This window comes from Falco biarmicus, chromosome 19 (genome assembly GCF_023638135.1).
Source record: "Falco biarmicus isolate bFalBia1 chromosome 19, bFalBia1.pri, whole genome shotgun sequence".
Taxonomy (NCBI): Eukaryota; Metazoa; Chordata; class Aves; order Falconiformes; family Falconidae; genus Falco; species Falco biarmicus.
Window position 1 is genome coordinate 133,419 of NC_079306.1, and position 12,489 is coordinate 145,907.

At 52.0% G+C, this 12,489-nt stretch overlaps 1 protein-coding gene across 8 annotated transcripts in view; it reads left to right on the forward strand.

Annotated features, from left to right (window-relative positions):
• HDAC7 (histone deacetylase 7) overlaps nt 1-12,489 on the forward strand; it is a 91,494-nt gene that overhangs the window by 49,008 nt on the left and 29,997 nt on the right. The window contains exon 1 of one of the 8 annotated variants that reach the window (XM_056322388.1): nt 9,611-9,831. The exons of the other annotated variants lie outside the window; for them this stretch is intronic. The gene's annotated coding sequence lies outside the window, so the exon portion shown is untranslated. Of the gene's footprint in view, nt 1-9,610; nt 9,832-12,489 lie in introns of those variants that run through there. 8 annotated transcript variants of the gene reach the window in all.

Genomic DNA, 12,489 nt, shown 5'->3' on the forward strand with positions numbered 1-12,489 from the left:
GGCCTCCTCTGTGGGCCAGGAGCGGTCCAGTGGTGAGAATGTGCTGGGAGGTTTCTCTGGAGGGTTTGGCCGTGTTAGATGACTGTTAGGAATGACTGAGGTAATTTTCCCCTCTGTGATCCAGAGAGATGGGGTGAGGTGGTAAGAGGTGAGGTGTTTACATAGAAACTGGGGCTCTTCCTGAGGTGGTTCTGTCAAGAGTAGTTGTGGGAAGACTCCAAACGTATCCAGATGGGTTCAGCACTTCTCCATTAGGACCCCATAATCCCTCCATTCTCCCTGCTCTGCCCTTCCCACATCTCCCTCCCTTCTCATAAGAGCTGCTGTATTTTTCAGTGCCACTGGCTTGGGTGGTGAAAAAGGGACTGGCGCTGAGCTAGGCAGGGAGCAGGAGGGATGGAGAGGAGCAGAAGCACTCCTGTGGGCCTCAGCACTGCTGCACACAGCCAAGGAGCCGAGGCCAGCATGGGTACCAAGCCGCAGGGCCTGCAGGTAAGCTCACCCATGTGGCGTTTGCCTCGGAGGAAGGCCCACATCCCTTGAGATAACAGTGTGTGCAGCAGCAACACACCCCTTGCCTTGGAGATAAGTTTGTGTGCAGACACAGCCCGGAGATAAATAGCCAGGAAGGCAAACATCCAAGACATACACCTGTATGGACATGGAGCACCTGCAAACACCTGCTGCGTGGCTGTGCCCATCCTCCTTGGATGGCACAGCTGAGCCAGGCGGGTGTTCGGCACTCACCGGACCAGCACTAGACTGGGTTTTGTGCTAGAAAATCCCATTTAGGGCTGTGTGGTGCCCCAAAATCTGGGGATGCTCAGGGAGAGAAAACAGGTGGAGTTTGGTGTCATCTGTGGGTTGGGTTGGCTGCAGCTTTCAAAGATGCTCAGAGCGTCTTTCTGCTCAGACTCCAGAGTGCTGTTAGATCCCAGGATTTTGCATGCCTGGAGGATGCTGTCATCTTTAGACTATGAATTCAGTTTTTCAGTAGGTCTCAGGTAGCCTCCATGTGCAACACAGAGCCTTAAAAAGTTCCTTTAAATTGTGGGAAGGGGTTTTGTTAAAACTCCTCATGTCTTGGAGAAGTTGTGAAATTGTCACAAATGAAGCTCTTGCTGGTGTGGCCTCACCGCAGTGGGCATGCTTTGTGGGGGATTTCAACATGCATTTTGGGGGACAGACCCTGCTTTCTGACCTCTGTAAAGGAAGCTGAACTAGTCATCTGGGCTCCACTTCAGTTTGGGGAGAGCAGATCGATGCAGTTAGAGCTGCCGCTCACTTCTTGCAAAGGGCATGCATCAGGTTTAACTCCATGAGGTTTAGATGTCTGCAGTGCTGGCATTTACATCTGAGCCTGAACCACACGTTGCCACACTCTGGGCAGGTGGAAGATCTGCTGGGGCAGACAAACTGCACTGTGTTAGGAGGTCCACAATGGGATTATTGCTGGTGTCTTGCAGCCAGCTCAGACATCTGCACTGAAATGTCAGGTCTGGCAGATGAATCACAGCTGTAGCTGGTGGATTTGGATCTTACCCTGAAGTCAGACTCCAGAGTCTTAATTTTCAGGACTGTCTGGGAAATAGTTAGGGCACTGTCACATGTATCCCGGATGAGACAAGACGCTGGAGAGTTCTGGTGACCGTCAGCCCTGTGTGTGCGCAATCTGCAGACACCTCCCAGCATATCCTGCAGAGGCTATTTCTGAGTCTGTCAATGGAAGTTTAGAAGCAAAACAACTACTGAGACCATGGAGAAACTATGGTTTGGTGCAAATTGTGCTGGTTTAGGAGCAGGGAAACAAACAGGCCAACAGCTGTTATGATGTGTGACTTGTGAAACACAACAGTGCAAGTGTGCAACTGCAGTTTACAGGACAACCTGAAGGACAAGCTCGCAGGTGTTGCTACCTCTCTGTTCACCTCCAATATGGGTAGGAGTACTGCATAAGCAGACTGAGAGATGCTAAACAGTTGCAGGTAAAGGCACTGCAGAAAGAGGCCCCTGATGTCCCCAGCCTGCCATTCTAATTGTAGGGGCTCTTGAGATATGCTTTGGCACTTCAGTCACACCATGTGGTTACTCTGATTAAAATAAATACCAATAGTAGGTTGTAACTGAGCAGGGGGTGGTGGTTCTGTGTCTCATCTGTCACCAAGAAGGCTTGCTGCAGTGCAGCCTTAATTCTGGGGCAAGCAGCAACGTGAGGAACCCTGTACTGACAAGTAGGAGCCTTGCAGGGAGCTGGGGAGCTAGTCATCAGCTTTGTGCTGCTTCATATCCTTGTTTGCAAGTACTGCAGGTGAATGTTAGCCTTCTTCCTTGGGAAGATAAACTTTAGACTCTGAAGACTAGGAGCACTGTGCTTGTGGTCTGTAGCTGTGAAGTGCTTCTGATGTGAATGCAACCAAGCAGTAAAGATGTGCCTGCAGCTTGTGTCTTCTGGGCACCCTATGTGTGTGGGACTGTGTGTACTTCTTTGTGGTTCAGGTAGTGTATGGGTTTCTTTGTCATGGATCAACAGCAACCATTCCTGAGCTGTCAGGAGAGAGACGATGCTGGGCCTGCTCAGGCAATGCCATGGTGGCTGTGCTTGAGTCCTTGAAAATAACTGGACAGGGCTGAAGGCTCTGCTGAGTCTGTGCTGCTTGAGTGATGCCAAGAAGCACCAAGTAGGAGTAAGGAGATATCATCATCTGTGTACTCATGACTCTTTGAGTGGTCTTAGTGCTGTGGTGAGCACTGTCTACTTCAGAAAGGGCAGTGACTCAACAGAAAAGATTCCAAACTACAAAAATGTCGGATCTATCTTGCAGGGAGAGATGATGAAGCTCAGGCTGGTCAAGGCTTTAGCTCCTTTGGCTGATGGGCAAAAACCAATGATGTGTTGGAGGCAGAGGTTAGCTTGTGGTTTCTGTGTTGGCCCCATCCATTTTATGTGAACAATCCTAGCAATGCAACATCTGATCTCCTCTTGTGTCAGATCACAGCAGAAGGGGGTCCCTGGAGAAATGTCTGGAGTCAGCTCCTTCCCTAGCCAAAGATCTTCAAGTCTCATTTGTGGTTCCTGTCAGTTTTATTGGCTGCCTTTTTTGTTTGTGTTTTGAGGTGTGGATTTGTAACAGTAATGATGACAAACCCTTGAAAGATCTGTCAAGATAAAGGAACCGGGAGGATTTTTGGTTTGTTTGTTTGTTTGTTTTTCCTTGCTGTCAGGTTTGGATGTCTAGTTGGGTCCAGCTTAATCGTGAGTAACTGTGCTGGTTGTGTGGAGGTTCACAGTCTCTTCTGCAGGAGCCCAGACTGGATGATAGCCTGTGACGGCGATGGGAACAAGTGATAGCGCTTGGCTGTTTCCCTGCTGGAGAGGTTGGGGTGCTGGCACAGAGAAGCAGTTTCACCATGCAGACGTGTCTGGGACAATGTGCCAAGTGAAGAAGGTGGAGGGTGTGTCTGAAGAGAAGCCTGGGAGGGGTGCAGGGTGTAGGATGGGGTGCTGGCACATCTGGAGGTGGGACAGAGAAACTTGCAGAAGGATTTGTGGGCTAGGCCTGGTTTGAGCCTGGGTGTGTGCTCTATCTGCACAAATCTACATGTCCTCCCTTCTGCCATCTTCAGCCTTGGTGGGGGACACCTCCCAGCAGTGCTGTCTGCTGAAAGAGATTGTTGCAAAACCCCACAGCTTTCCCCCCTGTCTGTGTGGCTTCGTGTTCTTCTCACAGCAGCTCTTGTGCATTTGTGACCCCGGGAATGAGTGATGAGACTTTGCCAGAGCCCACCCACCTACCGACCAGTCTGATACCAGCAACCCAGTTCAGAAGAGAGGTTCCTGATTACATGCTGCTGGTTGCTTTTCTGATGTACTTAGCATTAGCATAACAGATTTCCCAGCTGGAGAGATAGGGATACCCTAAATAAAGATCTCACAGCAGGCACTGGGATGAGCAAAGTTCCCTACATGGCATCTCATTACAAAACCTGGTGGTTTTATTTTGTCAGAATATCTAAACTGATGGCAGAAGGGCTATGACTTAACTTGACTTTGAGGCAAGAGTTTGGTCGCGGGTGAATGGCTTCCAGCAGATTTGTGTTTTAGGAAGCCATTTGAGCCGTTGTCTGCAAGAATCTCAACTGAAGAGTGTGCTGCAATTGCCGTGGCTGGACAGTGGCTGATGTGGGAAGAAGCAGACCTGGGTGAGAGCAGCAAGCAGCCCCACACAGTGTGTACTGTCATGAGCAGGGGTCAGTGGTGTCTTGGTGAGAGGTGGTGCTGCAGCTCCCCCAGGTCTAGGAATTCTTATTTCACTGAATAAGAAAGGAGTTAGGAACTTTATGCCAGGGAATAAAAATCATAACCCAAAGGTCTGGCTGACAGTTGTGGCTTTAATGCAGAAAAAGTGCTCTATGAGGCAAAGACTAAGAAGGGAATTGGATTTGGGGCTGGGATTGGTGGATTTAAGGCTGGAGCGGGGCAGGGGGGATTGCAGGAAGCATTTGTGTGGCTCAGGGCTGTCTGTGCCGCTGGCTGCACCTGCTCCTGGGTCAGGCTTCAGCTCTGGCAGGGCTTTGCTTAAAGGGGAGGCCAAACAGCTGGGAGAGGAGGTAAAGCTGGCAGAAATCAGGCCCGCGGGAGCTGATTTATCTGGGAAGATTAAAATACTTTTTATCTAGCTGAAATCATGGCCTTCATCTAGGCTGTGCAAGGCAGGGACTGTGCTCGCTTGCTGTTAGCTCCAGATCCCTGCCACTCACTGTAGGAGAGTCTCCTGCTGCACCTCTGCCAAATCAAGAATTTTCCCAGGCATTGCTCCATGTCTGTCTGCAGCGGAGACAGGGACCAGTTATAGCAGCCACAGCACCTCCAGAGCCAGTTCCTCCTTTTGGGTGCTTGCTGACCCACATGTGCAGGCCCGCTGGAGCTGAGCAAGCTGGCTGCTGAATCTGTCCCTGGGTTCCCAGCTTGCTGCTTCCCCCCCCGCCCCCCCTCCGCCCCTAGTAGCAGCCACATGCCCTTTTCACAGCCCACACAGTTTTTCTTGGGTTTCAAGAGCCCTGGCAGCAGGCTATCAGAGCAGACTCCCCTGCCAGAGCTCTGTGGGTGGATAGACCAGCTTTTCTCCTTTCCTTATCACCTTAAGCTTCAGAAGTGGGGAAGCCGTTGCACAGCTGCTGAGCAATGGAAGAGCTTTTTGGTTTTGGCAGCAAGGGAGAACATCCAGAGTGGTGGTGGCTGCAGAGGGACTGCCTAAGAGAGCACGGGAGGTTGGCAGGAAACAGGGCTGAGCAAAGAAATGGCAAACTGATGTTGAAACTCCTGGAAGGGGGAGAGTTATTGCTGAGGGAGGGGGCGGATAGTATGGAAGCATGGGAATGGCTTGCCGCTAGATGGAGCTGATGGTCTTACGGGGATTTATCTCCAGTCTGGCAAGTTCAGTCCGGGACCTTCACTGTGGGAACAGGTCCTGTCTCCTGGACTTGATTTTGGGGGAGCTGAGTTGAGCTGGCCATCAGTGTCTTTTCCAGTGCTGCTGAGGCATGTGCAATGTGGTGATCCAGGCTGTTGGACACAGAGCAGAAGAGTCACATCCAGGTATTGTGGGCACAGAAATAGAATCCTTGAGCTCTCGAAGCCTATGTCCTTCAGCAGAAGCAGAGTTTGGGGCTCTTCAGGGTGAGAGTTTCCATGTGTGAGTATGGAAGATGCAAGAGTCATGCAGTAAAGGGACATATTTTCCAGCCTTGATGGAGGGAGCAGCAGAGTTGGTCCTCCTGGGGCTTTGGGTAGGGGCAATGGCCTTTTGGGAAACTACCTGTGCAAGAGTTGGAAACATCCTTGTGATGTGCATGGAGTTGCAGCAGGACCTTGTGGAGGAGCTGCCCGCTGACCCCTAGAGCCATGGTGCTGGCTTTGCTTACTGTATTGCCATCCCTGGGGAGCTGATGACTTGCAGCAGGGGGCCCCCCATGTCCCCTCCTGTTCTCCTTCCTCCTGCTGTCGGCAGAGGAGGCTGCAGACCCCACGGGGAACAGCACAGTCCTGCAAAAGGAGATCGACATAGGAAAACCTTGGGCTGTCCTTCTCTGGTGCCAGGTGGGAGCATAAGGAATCCCTGCAGCAGCAGCCCCCCAGTGATGCAAGCGCCAGCGCAGCAGCTGCATCAGGGTGAGATGCAGCACTCTTCTCACCACCCACACACCAGGGGAGGGGTGAGCTACAGCAACAAAAATGCGCCCTTCCACTTGGGTGACTGCTCCCAGTCAGAGATGAAAACATTTGTTCCTGAAATTGGAGTCATTCCTGGGATTGCAACACCCAGGCTGTGTTTCCAATTAATCTGCTGAAGTCGTCATGCATTTCCAAGTTCACTGGCTCAGCAGAGAGAAATCTGGGATTGCCTTTGCACTGAAATGCCAGCTGAGATGTGCACGGTATTAAATGAGGAGAGAACGGCCCTGGCAAGCTGGCCCACCAGCACCTGGCACAGGATTGTGAAGGGGCGCCGGGCAGCTCCGGTATGGTGAGGGGGGCACGGCAGAGGGCAGAGCAGCCTCCCCCTGGGAATGAAAACGCTTGAAATAGTTGTTGAATTACTGTTGGGTTTTTCCTGGTTTCCTTCTGTTTCTGGGTGTGTGTTTTGTTTTGGGGAGAATGGGAGGGGGGTGAAGTGAGTTATGCTTGGTCTGTTCACTGCATCTGCAGGAGTGTATTTACAGCCTCACTGCCTCAGTGGTGATGACTGGGAGACGTTTGCCCTGTGTTGGGGATGGCAGTGTGACCTTTCAAGCCCAGCCTCCTCCCAGGCCCTCCTGCAGGGTGCTCCTGTCTGCAGCAAAGTGGGTGCAGGTTGGAAGCTGGAGGCGGTTTTGTTTGGGAGTTGAGCGATCACTTAAGCCATCCTGGGGTGCTTAAGTGGATCTGGGTGCTGGCAGGGCGAGGGGCGAGTGCTGCGGCTGTGGCTCCTGTCTGCCAAATCTGGAGCGCAGCAGCATGCTAAGTGGGGTTGGTGTTGGATGGTAGGTCCTGGTGGTGCATCTCCATGTTACACAGCTCTCTAGGGAGCTGCTGGAAGGACAGAAATCCCCTTGCCAATGTTTTTTTGTCTCCTACGGCTGCTTTTGCAGAAGGCAGGGTTCCCGCCTAGAGCTGGAAGTGACCCAACACATTCCTCTCATCTCCCGTGTGATTTTCTGAGAAATGAAATTGGATCTAGAGCCTGATCCCAGCTGGGTGGGAGTGGTCCAGTGCGTTGGCACAAACACTCATGGAAAGGCCGAGCTTGTGTAGAAATCTTCCAAGAATGAGGTTCAGGCTGAGGCCCCCCTCCCTCCAGAGTCAGCAGGGATGACCGATGGGAGTGTGGAAGGGGGGACAGCAGATCTCCTGCCACAGAGGTCGCTGGTGGCTTTTCCCTTTGGCGGGAAGCATGCAGACTGCTTTTGCAAAAGGGGTGTGCAAACTGCTTTTACCTGTTGGGAACTAGAGCAGGGATGGAGTGGACGGCTGCCTCCAGTTCCCTGCTCTGTTGTGCATCCCCAGACTCTCCCTCCCTGTGCCACAGGGATCGTGTTTCCTGCTTTCCTGGTGCAAGGCTTAATTTAGAGCTGGAAAGTGTTAAGTGAGGATGGTGACAAGACCACTCCCAAACTGAATCATGCTTTTGTTCCCATGTGCAAGGGCAGCACCGGGGAAGTCTGTTCTTCTGTTCTTCGGTGGGAGCATCGTGCAAGCCTGTTGCACCCTTCTCATGGGCCAGCACAGGCTGGTGGCCCGTGGCAGATGCGTAAAAGCCTGGAAAAAAAACCACCAGGGAAGCGAGGGGGGGAGGGGGAAGGCAAGTTTACTACTGGTGGTTAGTGCTGCAGTGCGTCAATTTAACAAATACTCCTAAGGATGTTATGCTGACTTCCCAAGTTACTTGCTCCAGAAATAGAGCTTTCCTATGTGTCCCTCTTAGAGTAAGTCTCTGTTGCATAGATTTTTAGCAGCAAGGATGTATTCTTCCTATATAGGCTTGCAGGACAATAATACTGATGCTTTCTATTTTTAACACATCAGCAGGGCAAAAATGCATTTGGGAATCTTCAGGGAGCAGAGTAGCTCTGTAGTGCTGCCTGCCTGCCTGGGCTCTGGGAGCGATGCCAGCAGCTTGGTGAGCAGCACAGGCTTTCAGAGTGCCTGGCCCCACTTTTCAGCAGGTAAAGGGAGGCCAGTCTGCACAGGGCTTGCTCCAGTGGGCTCTGCTGAGGCCATCACCTGGGATCACAGGGTTGGGCAGTGGTGGTGAGGAGCAGGGATGTGTGGCATCATCCATCCTTCTCATCCTCCTGTTTCCCTGCTGTGGCCCTTCGAGGCTGCTGATGTGGTGGGGAGTGCTGAAGGGTTTGTGGGTCTTGCTGTGTTACTGACTGTGATACTTCTTTGTGTGGTGCCAGTCCTGAAAACCCAGCTCAGGTCCTAAAAGCATCTCAAGCCTTTTATATATAGATTTACTTACTTATTTTATAACAGTTTCTGTCACCACTTTCATTGTGAAAAAGGACTGCAAGTGATAACCTGTAATGCCCTCCAGGACGGGAAGTGAATAACCAAACTAGTACCAACCTGAGTCACAATTCTGAGTTTGGGGACCAGTTCATAAGTTTGAGTGGTTCTGCCCTGTCCAGGTGCTTCTGCCACCCTCATCTGCTCAGGTTGCCGTCAGCAGCTGTCCTCTGGCAGGACAGGCTCCTGTTGGCCCTTGCAGGATTTTCCGGCTGCTGGTGTGTGTGCTGGAGGAGCCTGAACACATGCACCTCCCATTTGAAGGAGAAAATAGGAATTTAGGGTGGAACTTGCTCCCTGGGGGCTTTGTTTTGCACTCCAGGCTGGGTCCAGAGAAAGTGTCTTCTGTTGTCTTCCCCACCCCCACCCCCCTGCAGTGGAAAATCCCACCAGTCTTAGGAGTGGATTTTATCATGGTGTTTACGCCTTTTGCAAAAACTCTGATTTCCAGCCCCTCTGTGGGTTCATGCATAGGGATCACTGTGTTCCACGGAAGCTGGTGGCTACCAGTGGATTTCGGACTGAATCAGAGACCTGCCATTGTGCCCTGGGGGTCCTGGGTCAAGGTGGAGTCTGTGCCTATGGCCACCCCTCCTGGATGGGGCAGCAGGTTGGCATTTTTGGCATTGGTCCTTTGGGGAAAAGAGGCAATTCTGGTTTTGCTGCCCCGGGTGTACAGCTGCACGGAGCTTGGCCCCTCGCTGGGACAATGGCAGGAAGCTGGGAGCTGTACGCACCTCCTTGCTGCTGGCCAGGCACCGCATCCTCTCAAGCCGAGGCTGCCTTTGTTGCTGCTCCTCCCTTGCTATTTCCATCACATTGTCCCGAGGAGAGGAAGGATGTTTCCAGCCTTCTTCCCTTTTGCCTCAAAGGGATGTGGGGTGGGTGGGGAGGGGAGAGTATTTTTCTCTCTGGCAGTTGTGCAATAGGCACAATTACTGCTATTTGAAGCACTGACCCACTCCGCCCAGGTCAGGGGGGTGATGCATCTTGGCCTGAGACATCCCTGATGTCTCCCCTCCTCTGCACAGTCTTGGCAGTGGGGATGCATCTGGTCCCATGGCCTTGCTGGCAGCCAGTGGGCCCAGGTACATCCTCCAGTGCAAGCCCGGGACTCTGAGCTCCATCAGAGGAGATGCTTCTGCAACATGGCTTTTAGTGGACACACAGACGTGGCTGGACTCATGGTGCTCAGCAATGCCAGGGGAGATGCTGCTGCCTCCACATCCCTTATTCCTGCAGTGGGGTGAGACTGCTGTGAGGTTGATGGCGCCCAGTGTAAGGTATTTTGGGAAGGGAAGGTGGGATCCTAATGTTATAAACACTCTGAGCGCTGTGTCATCATGCGGACGGACGTGTGCCTGGAGGTGTTGTGGTGGGGCTGCAGGGCATGGGAGGATAATCCCAAGCCCCTTGGCAGGCATGGTTTGAGGTGCCTCTGAAAGCATTAGAAGAGGTGTGCAGTGGGAAAGGGGAATGGGCAAAGTTACTGCTTGCTTTGTAATGGATAAATATGGCCATGAAAGGGGGCTTTGGCTTTTTTGGGTGTGTTCTTAGTTCTTTATCTTGTGGACTGGCCTCTGATGATGGCAAAGAAACACTGCAAAGTCCTTCCTGTGTTTTTGCACAGCTCCAACTGCTGTGGCTGTGCAAAGTCAAAGCTCCTCACTGCACCTGAGGAGGCTGGGCTCCCATATGCCTGGAAGTGAAAGCAGAATTAATTAAGACGGGAAATGATCATAATTTGCTCTGGTTAAATCCCTTTAACACCAGTAAACCCAAAAAACTTAAGCAAAGATCTTGGGCAGAGCATGGCCACGCCTCTCCCATCATTCAGAGGTGGAGAAATCACCCATGACACATCTCTGAGACTTTGTGTGAGAGAGTTTTACCAGTTTTATGGGGTTGATTGTTGCTTCCTGGTAGCAGCCAAACTGGGAAAAGCCCATCTCTCACTGAACTGGATCCCAGCTGAGAACAGTGCAAATTCAAATAGCACGTATGCTGGCATTGAGTCTGTCCTGGGACAGCCCCAGAACTTAGCAGCAGTGCTGATTTTTCCATAGGAGAGCAGAAAACTTTAAGGATCCCTTTTGGCTGTTTTTTTCCTCTTTGCTTGTCCCAAAGTAGATCAGGACACAGTGTGGCTGTTTTGTCCTCCTCAAACAGCATCCACCCTGTGTGGTACCCCTCACATGCCGTTCTCAGGGGCACCCTCCATTACCCCACTTTGGAGCCGCCGAACATTTCTGACAAAACCCAGGGCTGACAACAGCCTGCATAACCTGCCAGGAATACCAGGAGCTCTTGGACTTCACTGCTGACAGGAGGTGTCTGGCAGTGTTGGGGCAATGGAGCAATTACTCGTTGGCCATCGAAGCCAGCTCTTTGCATTAGTGAAAATCTGAATGATCTTCAGGCTTGTTAAAGTAGTATTTGCCCCTGGGACGTCGGGGTAATGACCTCACCTGCATGTCCTCAGCAGTTGAAGCCTTCCTTATGTTTTGGCCACACGTATCCTGTTGCTTGTGTTGGCATTGGCCACCCAGTGGTGAGGTGTGAGAGGGAGGAGAAGTTGCATGGAAGGAGATGCACAATTCAGTTGTCTCCTTCCCGCCTCCATGGTTTTGTGATTGTAGGGAGGCTATGAGCATGGAGAACGCAGCAGAATATCAATTCTTCTGTAAACCAGCTTAGAAATGGTGCTGGAGGAGCTGATGCAATAAAATACCGCTTTAGGTTTGCGGCAGAATGTTTTTCCCCATTTTTTTTAAATATGAGCAAGCTGGGGTGTAAGCTTTATTATGGTCTCTTACTGCACACTGCCGTTTGCAAAGCAGAGAGGCTCTTGTGTTCATCTCCAGCAGCTGCCACAGCAGGAGTTGGACGGGGCATACGTGGGAGCAGGAGGAGGGCTGGCATCAGGGACCAACTGATCTCTCTGGTCCGCTGGGGCTTTTGCTTCCCCAACAAAGACCTCGGCATTTCCACCTGCTGCTGCATGGGGCCTGGGTGCCAGCTACCTGCCCAAGCCCATGCAAAGCCTCCCTCTTTATTTTGTCTAAAAGCAGTATCCCCCAAAGGGGTGGGGGGGGGTGGGGGGTGGGGGGGGAGGAATACCCGCTGTGGCTTAATTGCATTTAATGAGTCTGATAGGGATGGCTGCCAGCAAGCGGAGGGCTATGCCAAGGTTCCTAACTTGCCCGTGAGAACTGCAAGGGTGTGGTGCGTGGCCGCGCCTGTCTGCAACTACTGGGAGAGAAGATCTGAGAGCTCCTGCCAGCCTTGGCCGTGGTAGTTGTGGTGCTCGCCCGATGCCATCAGCCCAGCCCGTGTTGCAGGGCTTAGCTCTATGGGCTCATTGACCGCCAAGGACTCGGAGGAACACAATGACATCTGTAGGTGGGTGTGCCAAGTGGGTGGGAAATAACCCTTGCAGGCATTACAGGGGTCTTATGAAGATAGATTGATATTAAATGCACCTTGAGCATCCTTTCATCTGGAGCTGGGTCCAGTTCAGTTCTGCAGTGTGTGCCCAGACGGGGACCATTGTTTGTTTGATTGTCAAGTGAGTTTTAGGGTCCTCGGTGGGTATGTGATTTTGCTGAGTTCACGCTAGGTCTGATCTTGAGAGGCGCTGAGGGCCCAAATCCCAATATGTGCACTGATTCTTCAGTCTCTGAGGTTAATGCTGCTGTGCTGCGCTCACCAGGGGTTGGTTGGTTTATTTATTTTCCTTTCCCTCCCCTATGCTTGAGCAGCTCATCAGCAGGATTAACCCTGCTTTCTGGGTTAAAACACCCTGGGCAGTGTTGCTACATGAGCACAGAGCACACACGCCCCACCACACCCCTCGGTCCCGACAGGCACTTTGACTGCCTCAGGGCACCCGTGTTCTGCAGCTGTCAGCTGGGAGCCAGCCTGCATCCTTCTGCAAGGTT